Genomic DNA, 13,567 nt, shown 5'->3' with positions numbered 1-13,567 from the left:
TAGTTAAAGTCCCCCATTACTATTGTGATGTGCTTCCTACATACCTTAGTTAGCTGACTAGCAAAAAGTTCATCTATTTCCTCTGTTTGGTTGGGTGGCCTGTAGTATACACCTATGGCAATGTCATTTTTTCCCCCTTTTATATTGACCCAAATGCATTCAAGACAGTTTTTATCATTGTTGTGCTCTATTTCTGTAGTCATTGTTGTGCTCTATTTCTGTAGTCATTGTTGTGCTCTATTTCTGTATGAGTGGGAAGTATAAGGCTATAGACTGAGAAGTTGAAATATATAATAGAATACGCAGTGGCAAATTACTTTGATACTGCCTAGTACAGTAAGACAGGGACATCTCCATGAAGTCACCAGAAGCTGAATTTGATTTAGTGGAGACCTTTTATTAAATATGCCACTCAAATCTTAATTATTGTTGCCATGCAAAGGTGTATATCTGAAAGCATTCCACATTGAGTAAAGCGGCTGCATTGGCAAATAATGCAACTTATAATAATGACTTATAGCTTTAGCTGATTTTTTAGAGATTGCATAGCACACTGAACCAAAAATTTGCCATATAGTTTGTGTGTCTGTGATTTGTGGTTCTGTGAGTCAGGAATGCAAATTGAGCCAACAAGACATTTGAGTCAATACGCCTAGAACTGTACTGACTTGCATGAAAAACAGGGTATTTCAATTATTACAGAAACTGGCTGCCAGATTTTTAACTGGCTTAATCACAGGTGGAGTCATACTTCTTTATACTGGCTGCAGATTGGCTTCCCAGCTCAAGTTAAGGCATTTGCACTACATTTAAAATGCAGATGATCCAATGTTTGCTTGTGGTTTTGCCCCAATACATTCTTTTGTTTTGAAGAGTTGGAAGAAATTCTAAGAAAGTGGCCATCAAATCTTCATTCCCTTTTATTGTCTCAACCATTGTTCCCAAGCTGAGAAGATTAATTAAATATTTAAATCCCAAGACAACTTTAGCTTCTGACTATTGACCTATTTTTAGGATGGGTCAACATTGCTTCAGATAAAGATTTAGTATCTATTTCTATGTGGATTGGGCAGCTGAAACTAACTCAGCAGCATTGTTTAGTATTTTCACTATGAATGAATGCTAGAGTATAAAAAACCCCTAATCTCTCACATTTATTAATAGCAGCCATCTGAAGGATATATGCTTTCCAGAAAATTGTAGTAAGAAACAAATACTTTGAACAAGAGTTAGTGCCCTTCCCCATACAATTTTATTTTATTTTATTTTATTATTTTATTATTTTATTATTTTATTATTTTATTTTATTTTATTTTATTTTATTTTATTTTATTTTATTTTATTTTATTTTATTTTATTTTATTATTTTATTTTATTTTATTTTATTTTATTTTATTTTATTATTTTATTTTATTTTATTATTTTATTTTATTTTATTTTATTTTATTTTATTTTATTTTATTTTATTTTATTTTATTTTATTATTTTATTATTATTTTATTCCCTGCTTTTGTTGTTTTCACATATTTTATCATTTTTCTCTGTTTTATTGTTATAAACTGCCCAGAGTAGCCTTAGAGTGAGATGGGTGGCAAATAAATTTAACAAATGAATAAATAATAAATAACTTTCTTACACCTTTGTCTTTGCCCAATCCTGGTTCTTCTGTCCTGTAACTGTTTCAAATAATCCTTTAAATACAATCATATTTTCTTCCTTGTTGTACTTTTATATTGGAGAAATTCTGTGCCCATTGCATTTCTGTAGCAACAGTTAACATACAGGTGTACTAGTTTCATATAAGAAAGGGGTGTGACACAAGATGTTCATAATTCACTCTTGATCAATCAGATTAATCTTATTTATTGAGAAGGAGAAAACCAGTTTTGGTGTAGTGGTTAAGGTATGAGGCTAGAAACCAGGAGATTATGAATCTAGTCCCTTCTGGGGCATGAAACTAACGGGGTGAGCTTGGCCTAGTCAGTCATTGTCAGCCCTAGGAAGCAAGCAGTGGCAAACTATTGAGATTTTGCCAAGAAAACTGCATGGTTTAATCCAGATAGTCATCAGGAGAACACTGACTCAAAGGTGTAACCCTCCCCCATTTCAGATGGGATTGAAGAGTAGAGGAAGATACAGTTGACTTATTCAATGATACATTTTTCTGAAAGCAGTATGTTCAAAATTAACTATTTCCCTTGGACATAAGATCACACTAGGTTCTATAAAGTATAGCCTAGGACTAGATGCTATTGAGTTAAACAAGTCATTAGCCCCCAAGGTACTTTCTTCAGGCTGGACTTAAAGCCATCATTTCATTTTTCCTCCTGTGTTTCAAATAGGTATTTAACCCATAGCTTTCTCTGGAACAAAGCTCACAGCTGGCATGATTTGCTAGCTGAGGAAGGATACAGAAATATCGTCATGGAATATCTATTGCAGTGTTTTTGGAAGTTGAGATCCACACATCTTAAAGCTGCTGAGATTGAGAAACAATGATCTAGCAACCTTGAAAGAGTTCAAATATGCAGGTCCAGGAATTTGATAACAGTCTGGCACAGCCTTTATATATTGTTTGAGCAATCCTGCAGAACAGTTGAACTGAAGGAAGTGAAATCCACAAAAAAGGAGAAAGAGTGATTCAGAAATCTATAGATAAGCCAGGTGGACATTGGCACTTGGAAAGATTCTAGAGATGATTATAAAGTGATAAACTATTGATCACTTTGAAAATAATGGAATATTTAATACAAGTCAGCCATAGGTTTGTCGAGAATAATTCCTGTAAGACTGATATTATTTCACTTTTTTTGAATGGACAGTTTCCTCAAGAGATTATGGGACTACTGAAGCATAATATATGCCATGCTTGTGAAGTGAAGGGACAGGAACTAGAAAAGATTGTTTTTCCAGCACAACTCTTGTAGTCTGGAGTAGCATCCTTTCAGAAGCTAAGGTGTTCCTGCTTAGTGGTAGCCTTCCAGAAGGTAGTAAAAACTGTAGTCTTTAGGAAGATCTTTGACGAGTGGATTTAATTTGTTAATTAATTGACATTTTTAATATACAGTATTTTATTTTTATTTGCTGGTACTGTGTTATTGTAAGCTTCTATCAGTTGATTATGTCATGGTAGCATGTAAGTCTAACAATCTTGACTTCAACAAAATATTCAACAAAATATGGCATTCTGATTAATAAACTATAATCTTATGGGCTGGGTGGCATATTCTCAGAGATATATTTTGGATTTAAAAGGAGGAAAATATTTCAAACTGCCTACAGTTATATGTGTAATAGCAGTCAGCAAGTTCTTCCACAAAATACATTTCCCCTGGATTATGCTGGATATTTACCTGAAAATGATACACCTGATTTAACAAGTATGTAGTGCTTACTGTGAGAGGAGAAATTTTATGCTCTAGTCCTTCTATGCAAGATTTGGACCTAGGTGAGCCAAATCAAGCCTCATGGCAAAGTACTGAACCAAAGTTTGTGCTGTAGCCAATATCACAATTCAAAGGAAATATTTGCAATCCAAGCTGTAACTGTATTTTATTCAATATGCCTTTGCAGCGTTGCCTGTTTTATGTGCAGTACTTTTTTTGTAAAAAAAAAAAAAAAGGTGCTGGAACTCACGCACAGCTCCGGTGGACTGGCAGAAACTTCTAGCACGTAGCATCTGGCTCCAGTCAAAAGCCCTTTACGGAGAGGGGGGGAACCGCTTTAGGGAGCTTCCGAGGTGCAAATCACATGAGCAGCATCAGCTGACGGACACCATTGCTGCGGCTTTTGACAGGGTGCTTGTTGGGAGCCGGGATGTCTTCTGCCGCCTTGTCCTCCTCCGTATCTGATAACACAGAGGCTTCCTCCAGAACCAGAGTGACCAAGGTGGCGGCGGCACTGCTGCTTTGGGAGCGCCCCTGGTCCTTTGAAGAGATTTGCTCCAGGAGCCAGTCCTGGTCCCTGGCGTCCAACACGGGAGTCAGGACAAGCGGTGGCAGCGGGGGGAACCCTGTGAACCAAGGCAGAGAAGAGGGTCTGCTTTCAGAGCTGTGGAAGTGTTTCTGGGTCGACCTTTGATTTCCCCGGGCAGCTTCCTTTCACCGAGCCAGAGTTTGACTCGCGCTGGCAGCTTAGAAGGAGCCGGTTCTTCCCTTCAAAAAAAAAGGTGCCAGAACATTGTTCCAGTGCGTTCTATGACAAAAAAGCACAGCTTATGTATATAGTTAGAACATACATGGTTAATTTGTGGGAAATAGGTAAGTGATGCTAGCAGATGCGGATTTTAGATGTACACGGGTATGTGGAAAGTAGTGATCAGCAGAAAAGTACAAGGAACTGATTCCTTGATATTGCGAGATTAGCAGCCCTCTGTGGTTTTAAGAAGAGTTAAGGTATAAAAGATTGAGTCTGGACGGAACTCGGGGCCACTTGGCCACTAGCCATCACTGTTATGACTGCTAATCCAAAGCTGATCCTCATTGCAATGAGTTGTTGAAATGTAAGTACTGAATTTGTGTGTTAAATTTAAATAAACCTCTGGATCCTAAAGTGAGACTTTTAATGCGTTTTGTCTCTTGTTTCATTTGAACAAGTTTTTCCCCTGACACAAAAGACTCGCATGAGTTCCAGAGGACTTTTCATATGTCCAACTCAGTGAAATGTTTGAAATAAATTCTCTAAAGGAGTTGGGACTTGGGTTGCCTGCAAGCAGCATAGCTCGGTAAACAGAACAGAACAAGACCAAATTTGATGGGAGGAGGAGAAGCCAACAAAGAAAGATCAGGTATAATATGAGCAGTATCCTGGCAGGTCATTGTGAACGAAAAAAATCTAGGAAAAAAAAATCCTCAGTGTGTTCTTTTGGAAGGGGAAGTTAGCCAAGAGCTTGGACTGCTGCTAAATGTTTCATTCTTAAGTCTTCCTCTTTTCTACTTACATTCCACAGAATGGAGCTGCTGTTAAGAGGTTGGAAGGATTCCAGAAATAAGGTCTGTGTGTGTTTTCTCTATTTCATTTGCTTTCGCATTTGTTGCAGACTCCTAATATCCATAAAATGTGTCCATAGCCAACTTGAACATCAATTCAAAAAGTCCTCATCAACAGTCTTTATCAAGCTGGAGTAAGGCATTTGCTGTGGTGCTGCTGCAGGCAGTTGGGCAGTTGAAGGAGTGGAAGAAATATCAAATTTGAAAGAAATAAATGTAAAGCCAATATTCCAGAAGTAAAATTCAAAATAATATTGATAGTATATAAGTAGGCCTAATTAACAGAAATTTAACAGAGATATGTTCTTTTTATTTCATAATTCTTGGAAAAACCTGGCATGATAATAGTGTCTGAAAAAGATGTTGGAATTTCAGTCAGTCAAAAACTGAATATTTCTCAGCCATGTAATGGGACTGCTAAAAGCACTGCTGTAGTGCTGTCTGTAACAACAGAAGTATTATTTTCAATCATGGAAAAAGTTCCCCCATATTCTACACTGGTCAAATCCTATTTAAACTGCTAAGTCTAATTCTAGGAGTCACAGATTCAAAGAGAGTAAAATAGGAACAAAGGTAGAAGAAGATCAAAAAAGGGAAACAAAGTCTTGAACAGAATTGGGCATATCTAGCCTTGGTAAAAGGTGACTGAAAGGAGAAAATGATAACACTTTCTAAGTATTTAAAGCGGAGTCACACAGAAGGAAGTCAGTGTCCTTAGCTACCATCCCACATGGAAACATAGAGAAGTCTTAGTTACAGATTCCAGTTGAATGTTAACCAAAACTTTCTAAACTTAGGATTGACTCAACAGTAAAATGAGGCACCAAAGATGATGATGAGCTTTCTTTTGTTATATTATGTTGATATGTTGAAACAGAGCTTGGAAACTTTAATTTGGATTCTTGCACTGAATAGTAATTAGATTAAATGTTCATTTCCAACTCTATAACTTTATCAAGTATGACACAGTTCTTAGGTTTATGCTAGGCTATAAAATCATAATTTACAAACTGCAGTGGCAGGGTTCAGACAAAATTTAATCAAAACAAATCATATTAAGACTGTTTGCAGAACTTCGTAATCTTTAATTTATGGTTTACAAATAGTGGCTAAACTAGGACCAAATGAGACCACTGCATTACACCTTAATATGATTGATATGGTTTATATAGTTTGGCTTTAAATGTTATAGGAGCATAGCCACTGCGCTTTGTTAACCATGGTTTTAATGTCTGTGTATGAAATTATGAGAACATATTTGTATGTGCACTTATAGGAGAGGATGGGACAGGGAAAGAAGGTTTTCATTATTGTTTACTATTCTAAGTGGGTACAGTGTTAAGATATAATGGAAGAAATGCTGGGAAATTAGTCTGGGTCTTCTCTTTAGAGAAGATGAGAGAGCTCTCTCTCTCCTGTTCCCTAGACATTTTCAAAGAAATAGCTTAGTTTATTTCCAGTAGAATGGGAGGGTGGAAATTTCAGTTTTAGCAATATTGGAGGCATAGTCCCAAGAGATCTTCAGGGACTTATTTGAAAGTGTCTCATGAGAGTTGGTATGAATGTGAATATTAAACCCATTTGTCAATTTAGGGCAAGTAAACAAAAATGCCATTAAAAGAAATCCTCAGTTATGCACTTTATGACCTGTGGAAATCAAAGAAGTTGATTCTCAGCCTGCTGAACTACAGATCACATCACACTGGAGTGTAGAGACTGTGCATAATGGTATTTGTGATCTGTGATCTACATACCTGGAATGTACCAGGTTAGAAAAGGCTGAAAAATCTGACCTCCTCCATCAGTAAATGTTTTGCTTGTAATTATTTATGGTGCTCATTTGCTTGGAGGAATCTAATTACTCTTGGGATTTGGGGGGAATCAACCTGTGTTCACTTGGGAAAAAGAAAAATATATCAACTCTACTTTGCTCAGGATCTTAAAATAGTGTATCCATTATTTTTATTACTACAAATAAGGCCATGGTTCTGATCTCTGTTTATGTCAGAAGAGAAAAGCACAGAAGGGTTATTTAAGCATTGCTTTCCTCTCTGTAATAACCTTGTTGTGCTGGCTTCTTACTCAAATTCTTCAGGTTAATCACACACTGGGGCAAAACACGTTGTTAATAGTTACAGATTAACCACCAAGGTCAGTGGCTACAGGAAACAAGCTGCTGTGGCAAAGCAGAAAATGTTAATGGACCTTGACAGGACATTTTGGAAGCATACCCTTCCCAGCAATGGAATGTGACTGTGAAGTATGTGTGTTTTGCTCAGGGCACCAGTGATTCCCATCTCTGCCAGCTTGGTGGAATCTGCCTCACCCTTCTTTAGAGTTGCCATGTGCACACAAATCCTTCCCTTGTTAAAGTCACTATATTTGCTCTAAAGCACCCAGGTAATTACCTAGGCCTTCTGGACAGAACTCAAAAAACCAACCTGTGCCCTGATTTGCCAAGTTATATTATTTTTCCCAATAGATCTTTTTAAAATTATAAACTTTATAAAAAAAACTGAACATGGATGTTTTAAATAGTTGTACATTTCTTCCAGATCACATCTGTACCCATAGATATATGTTTCTGTGAGTACGAATATAAAGATAAATGGAGACATGTATGTATACTCTTAAAGCAGACACCAGCCAGAGCATAGAAAAACCTCAAAGAAATACTACAAGATTGGAACATGTGGAGAGACCCGGCCCATAAAATGGCCAAGAGCCAGAAATGTCTGGATGGATAACACCACCACCACCACCACCACCACCACCACCACCACCACCATCATCATCATCATCATCATCATCTATGGTCTTAAGTTTCTCAATTTGCTTTTTTTAATTCTGTGTTTTTAGTTTTTGATTTGTAGGTTTGTTTATTCATTAAAAATGAATAATACATGTAATATTAATCAGAACAAAAAAGAAAATAGAATGAAGCATATCAAATATAAATGTATATGAAATTGAATTTTCAAACATTGGTGGGTCTTGTTTCATGTTCTGATCATTTTGACTTATATATTGTGCTCAGCTACAATCTGTACTGTGTCTTTTTGACTTAACAAGTTTTGTGAACTAATTGTGATACAGTTAATCAATGAGGGTTAAGTATACTACGGAGAAGAGCAATATAAAAAAATCCAACTTTGTCCAGTATTTCATGTTCCAAGGCAATCTTCAATAAGGAAAGAAGATAATGAAATCATATTTCAGCAAATGTTGCATTAATGGTTTTCTAATCTATTATTTAGATATGCTGATTGCTTCAAAAGTTCACTTGCTCCCCTGCAGCTTTTGTTTTTTTAGAATAAACATTTAGCATTACAGCTGTTATTAACAATTAATACATTATTGTGTAAAACTACAAGATAGAACCTATGACAAGACTGACAAATAGAATTAAGTGAACTATTACATTATTACGTTATCTATGATATCAAAAATAATGACTAGTTGAGCAGGTGAAGTCCAACAAGTGTGGAAAAGAAAGTGGTTCACCCTATTACCTGTAAAATCTACCTTCTTAACTTAGTAACTTCCAGATGTGTTAGGCTAGCTGGATTCAAAAAATTCCCATTTGACTGAGTGATATCTGGAGAGCTGGAAATTGATGTAGCCTTGTGTTGAAGAAAACTGTAAAAGACACAGCAGAACCAATATAGCAATAAGACTAATGTCTTATTCAAAAAGCATACCTGGTAATTCTATTCCAGAAATCTTGAAACTGATTAATGCTACTTCATATGAGACAGTTCATAAAATCTTGCAGTGAGTCAATACATTGACAACAATGACATAATCCTAGAATTTAGTATGTACCTGTTCCACTTAGAAAATGCAGAAATAAGCTGGTGGGAAAAATCCAGTGGTATGCTGGGATTGTCCATAGAGTCATTAACACTCTTGCCCAATGAGATGATTAGGAGATTGGAGGAATATTTATTCCAGTAGTGTATCTTTAATCTGACTGTTTAATGGTATGCTGCTCAAGTTGATGTTGGCTCTTATCAGCCACATAGATTTTTTCCTATAGCTACCTAATTTATTCCATCTTTTTTTCCTAGCACAATCACAGAAAGTTCCCATACATCTTCCAACATTCCAGCCTTGTGCACCTTTTGTTATGATAGTGCCATATTTAATTTTCTGAGTAGTCACGCTAGACCACATTTTTTTCCTTAACCAGCAAGGCAAAGGCTCCATCCATACAGGGAACAAGAGAACCAATCCCATGCTTCCCAAAGTCCCTTGATAAGGGAGTAACTACTGAGAAATAAAGAGAAACTATTTGTGTGAAACAGGAAGTCTCCAGATGCATATAACAATTTTTAAAAAGCCCCAAGGAAGCAAAATCCCCAAAGCAAAACACAGGTCTGAACAAGCACAACAGTACAACAGCTGTTGAAAAATAAAGCTTGGAAAGTAGAATTTGGGGTAAGGGATAGGCAGATTATGATGCCATCTGAACATCTGACAGTTTTTCCCAGTCTGAAGCCCTCAGATGCTCTTGCATGATCCTAAATTTTAGACTTAATGGAAATGCACTGAGCACATGCGAATATCATCAGATTGTGAAGCTCTCTATCTTATTAGAGTCTCTGCAGGGAAACGGGATGGATTCACTGGCTGACTCAGGGCTATAAAAACATTCAGGCAAAGACCAATCTTAACTAGGAGATGCTAATGCCTTTCAACATTTTCTTGACTATTTTAGCTTTGAGCACTCTTTAGTCATTCTTGCATTACAATGATCTCTTATTCTGGTCTGTATCACATTAAATGATACATTAAATGTCCTCTCCCACAATCAGAGGTATATTGTTATTTATTTTTATTTTCTATTTTCTTAAATTGTGTGTGTGTGTGTGTGGCTTTGAGTCTCATTATAAGTCATTATTGACTCCTGGAGACTATCATAGACAGCTTCCTAGGGCTGAGTGACTGGCCCTAAGGTGGAATCAGAACTGGCCATCTCCCAGTTTCCAGCTGGTGCCTTAATCATTACACCAAATTAGTGCAAAAAATTGCACTTGTTCATCTTAACAATTTGTTTAGTTTAGTACTAAATAAGCGATGTTTCATTAGATTCCTGAAGTATAGCTCTATGATACCTCCTAAAGATGTTACTGAATTGTAACTTAATAGAAAGAAGGGTAAAATGATTAAATAAAGGATTAGAGGATAATAATATGATTATCTATACTAATTATTTCAATTCTGTTCCAATGTAAATAAATTGGAATCTAAGTTTTGTCTGAGGTCCACCCATTATTTTTGGTGCAATGCAATCAAACATCAAGTATCAGTCTTGAAAATTAAAACCTTAGTTCCAAATCAGAGATCTGCTGTTCCTTTTCCCCCCTCCTCTATAATAATATGGAGGAAACTGAAGTAATCATTTATGATGACATCTGAAATAAGAATTGTGATTAATTCAGCTATAGTGTTCTTCCCTGTTTGACATCTTTTATATCTTGGACTATAACTTTTCTAAGCAGCAACAGAAGGGGACTAGCTGAAGATTTTTAAAAACTAAATGTAATTGGTTTGGTTCCATATAAAAACCACAAGATGCAATTGTCTTAAAACAACAGAAGAGAGGTTTGTGTAACAGTAACTGATAGGTTAGCATTATATAATCTCCCCCCCCAAGTAATTTATTCTTTATTTTTCAAATAAGTAGACTAATGCTCATAAGTACAATTTCCAGAAGCTGACAAGGTGCAAAAGCCTTAATCATACTTAATCATAAGTGAGAATAAACATTTTAAAATGTGATTCCACAATGCACATTTGAGCCTAATAGGTGTCCCTCTTTAAGTGATATATGAAGGTGCTGTTGGTAAATAAATCAGATAGGTTTTACATTTCTATCAGTGATGAACTCAGGAAATGTCAGTTAGATACATGAAAATATATATTTTTTAAGAAGTCACCTCATTTAACAGATACTTTAATATTTTTCTTAACCCATATTATTGGAAGTACTTTCATCAGCCTTGCTACTGGTGTCTGTAACCAGCATACTTCTTTTCTTCAAGTATCTTCCCACCCCACCTCATTCCCAAACATGCACAGACACAGAGTAACATTGTGAATGTTTAAAAAGGAAGTCATGTAAAAGCATATTACGTGATAACTGATGCAGTATGTAAACTCTCATGCTGACTAATATCATATAGTATGTTAACAAATATTTCTTTCCTCCCAAAATTTTCTGGAGTTTGGAGTGAGTGCCAGAAATTTGAAATCGTAACTTAAAATAATTTTAATCTTACCAATTGCATTATAATAATAAACTGTTACATCATCTTCAATTCATCCAATTTTCAAATACTAATACTAACATATAATATCTATATCCCACTTTGGAACAGGATTACATTATTTTACATATTTTCTGGGAAAATAAATAAAAATGAAAAATAATAATTTAAAGGTTGTATTTTCCCCACATATACTGTTCAAGGACAGAATCCTTTTATTTACACAGACTTTTTTTTACAAGGAGTCCCAAATTAAATCTATATTTTCTGTCAGTTGAAATCCCTTATCCTTTTGGCACAATTTTCATCCTCTTGTGATAGCTCTTTCTCTAATACTTTCTGTAGTAGTGGAGTATTTAATAACTACAGCTACACTTATTTTCTTATTTAAGACATAAGAAGGAAAAGGAGCAGGAGGAAGAGGAGTTGGATCAGATGAAAAACATCCTCAAGCTCAGGTTCCAATTACCTTTAGATAATTCAAGGGAATCCATAGCAGCTCATCCTTTTGCTTAATTTTGATTCTAGAACCCATTTTGCTGTTGGTTATGGTCCCCTGCAGTATTTCATCCATTATAGCTGTTAATAGAGTTGTCATCAGTGAGCTTTTCTATACTTTCTCCAAACTACCCAAACTGTGGCCTTTATTGCAAGATAGCAAATTAATCCTTTCATTAAGGTACTATATAAAGGAGTTCTATTTTTTTCACTCTGCAATTTGTTTTGTTTGCAGTAATCCATTAACCTTTTTAACTTACCTTTTCTTTTTAACCTAAAAAATGAATGGGTGTTGTTCCAAACACACATTCTTTGAGATGCTCTATTAAAAGCCTTTCCTGGAACAAAGCAAGGCTATACATCATCACACATCAAATGGCACAGGATAATGGCAGCATAAGTAAGGGTTGTGAAGGAAATGCACATTTTGTATATCAATCTGTCCCAATGTAGGTTGATAATGACAAGTGATGTTCAACACATCTGGAAGGCAAAGAATTTAGGGTGCTGAAAACCCCATATTTTCTGCCCTTTTTAAATGTTTCTGTTCCCCCAATTAAACCTTGTCCTGTACTGGTTATCTTGTCTAGCTGCCCATTTACAGGGGTTCTTAAAGGTTTGTGAACCAATTTGAATTTTCAATAGTTCTGTATAAATATGATCTAAAATATGATCCAAATTCTGAAACCAGTTAAATAGAACCTTATTAAATGAGTAAAAAATATACTTGTTCACTTGTCAAGGAAAATGATATAAAATACGTATCACATGTTCAGTCATATTTAGGCAGAAATATTGAACATTCAAAAGCACCAATGTATCTTCAGACAGGACAATCCGTGCTAATGAATGACAAGTATTTTTCTAGTGCTGTTTTGAAAACTTCCACTAAACTATAATTGTATAACCAATATTTAAACTTTAAACTGAAAAGGTGATTTTCTGTCTCAAATGTAAGTAAAATTTATATTTCTGGTGTTTGAGTTAATTTTTCTTATTACAGTCCCTAAAATGAACTCAAAATTGCTGAGGACTCGTGATTACATTAAGACTTGGAATGAAGGACCTTTGTCAAAATGTACGTATGGCTCACATCCCTACCAGGACAGGATTCCCATAAGGTGTGTAGACAGGGGCAACAAGTAATCCAGAACCTATCATTTTAAATTTTTCACATAGCTTTTGGTTATCTGAGATGGTATTAGTGACATTAGGCTGACTGAAGTGCTAGCACTGTTCAAGAGTGTTGAATAGTTATGCTGAGTCTGCATAAGGCCAGCCAGAATTCCAGCTAATGCCACCAGTTGGGACTCTCTCTAGAATTTTGGTGTTTTCAATGATGCAGTAGGAATTTTAAATAGAAAGTGTACAGATGTGCAACTTGCATTGTCTGTTAGTACCAAGGATGAGATGTACAGAACATCAAACCTCTAACTCCTGGAGTTTGTATAAAAATCACCAATCTTCATTTTTAAAGATTTGCCAATGTGTTATAAGAAATAGTTTCTTATTTTAATCTCATTTGACTAAGATTATTCAGGAAGTAAGAACAGCTATCCCTGGAAGAGTTACTGTTTCTCAGAGTAAATGGGCAAATATCCCCCTCCTCCCACAGAACACATAGTTTCTAATGGAAGCTGTGGATAAGGTTTTGAAGACTATAAAGTAGCCTTGATACGCAAAGTGGCTATAAATGAACTGGAAAAGTTACAGGTAGTCCACAACTTATAACAATTGAGCCCAGAACTTTCGTTGTAAGCTGTTGAGGTCACTAAATGGGCCACATGTGACCTAATGTGATCTATGGTC

This window comes from Protobothrops mucrosquamatus, unplaced genomic scaffold (genome assembly GCF_001527695.2).
Source record: "Protobothrops mucrosquamatus isolate PMUCROS unplaced genomic scaffold, P.Mucros_1.0 scaffold353, whole genome shotgun sequence".
NCBI classification, from domain to species: Eukaryota; Metazoa; Chordata; class Lepidosauria; order Squamata; family Viperidae; genus Protobothrops; species Protobothrops mucrosquamatus.
This window is presented reverse-complemented; position numbering follows the sequence as displayed.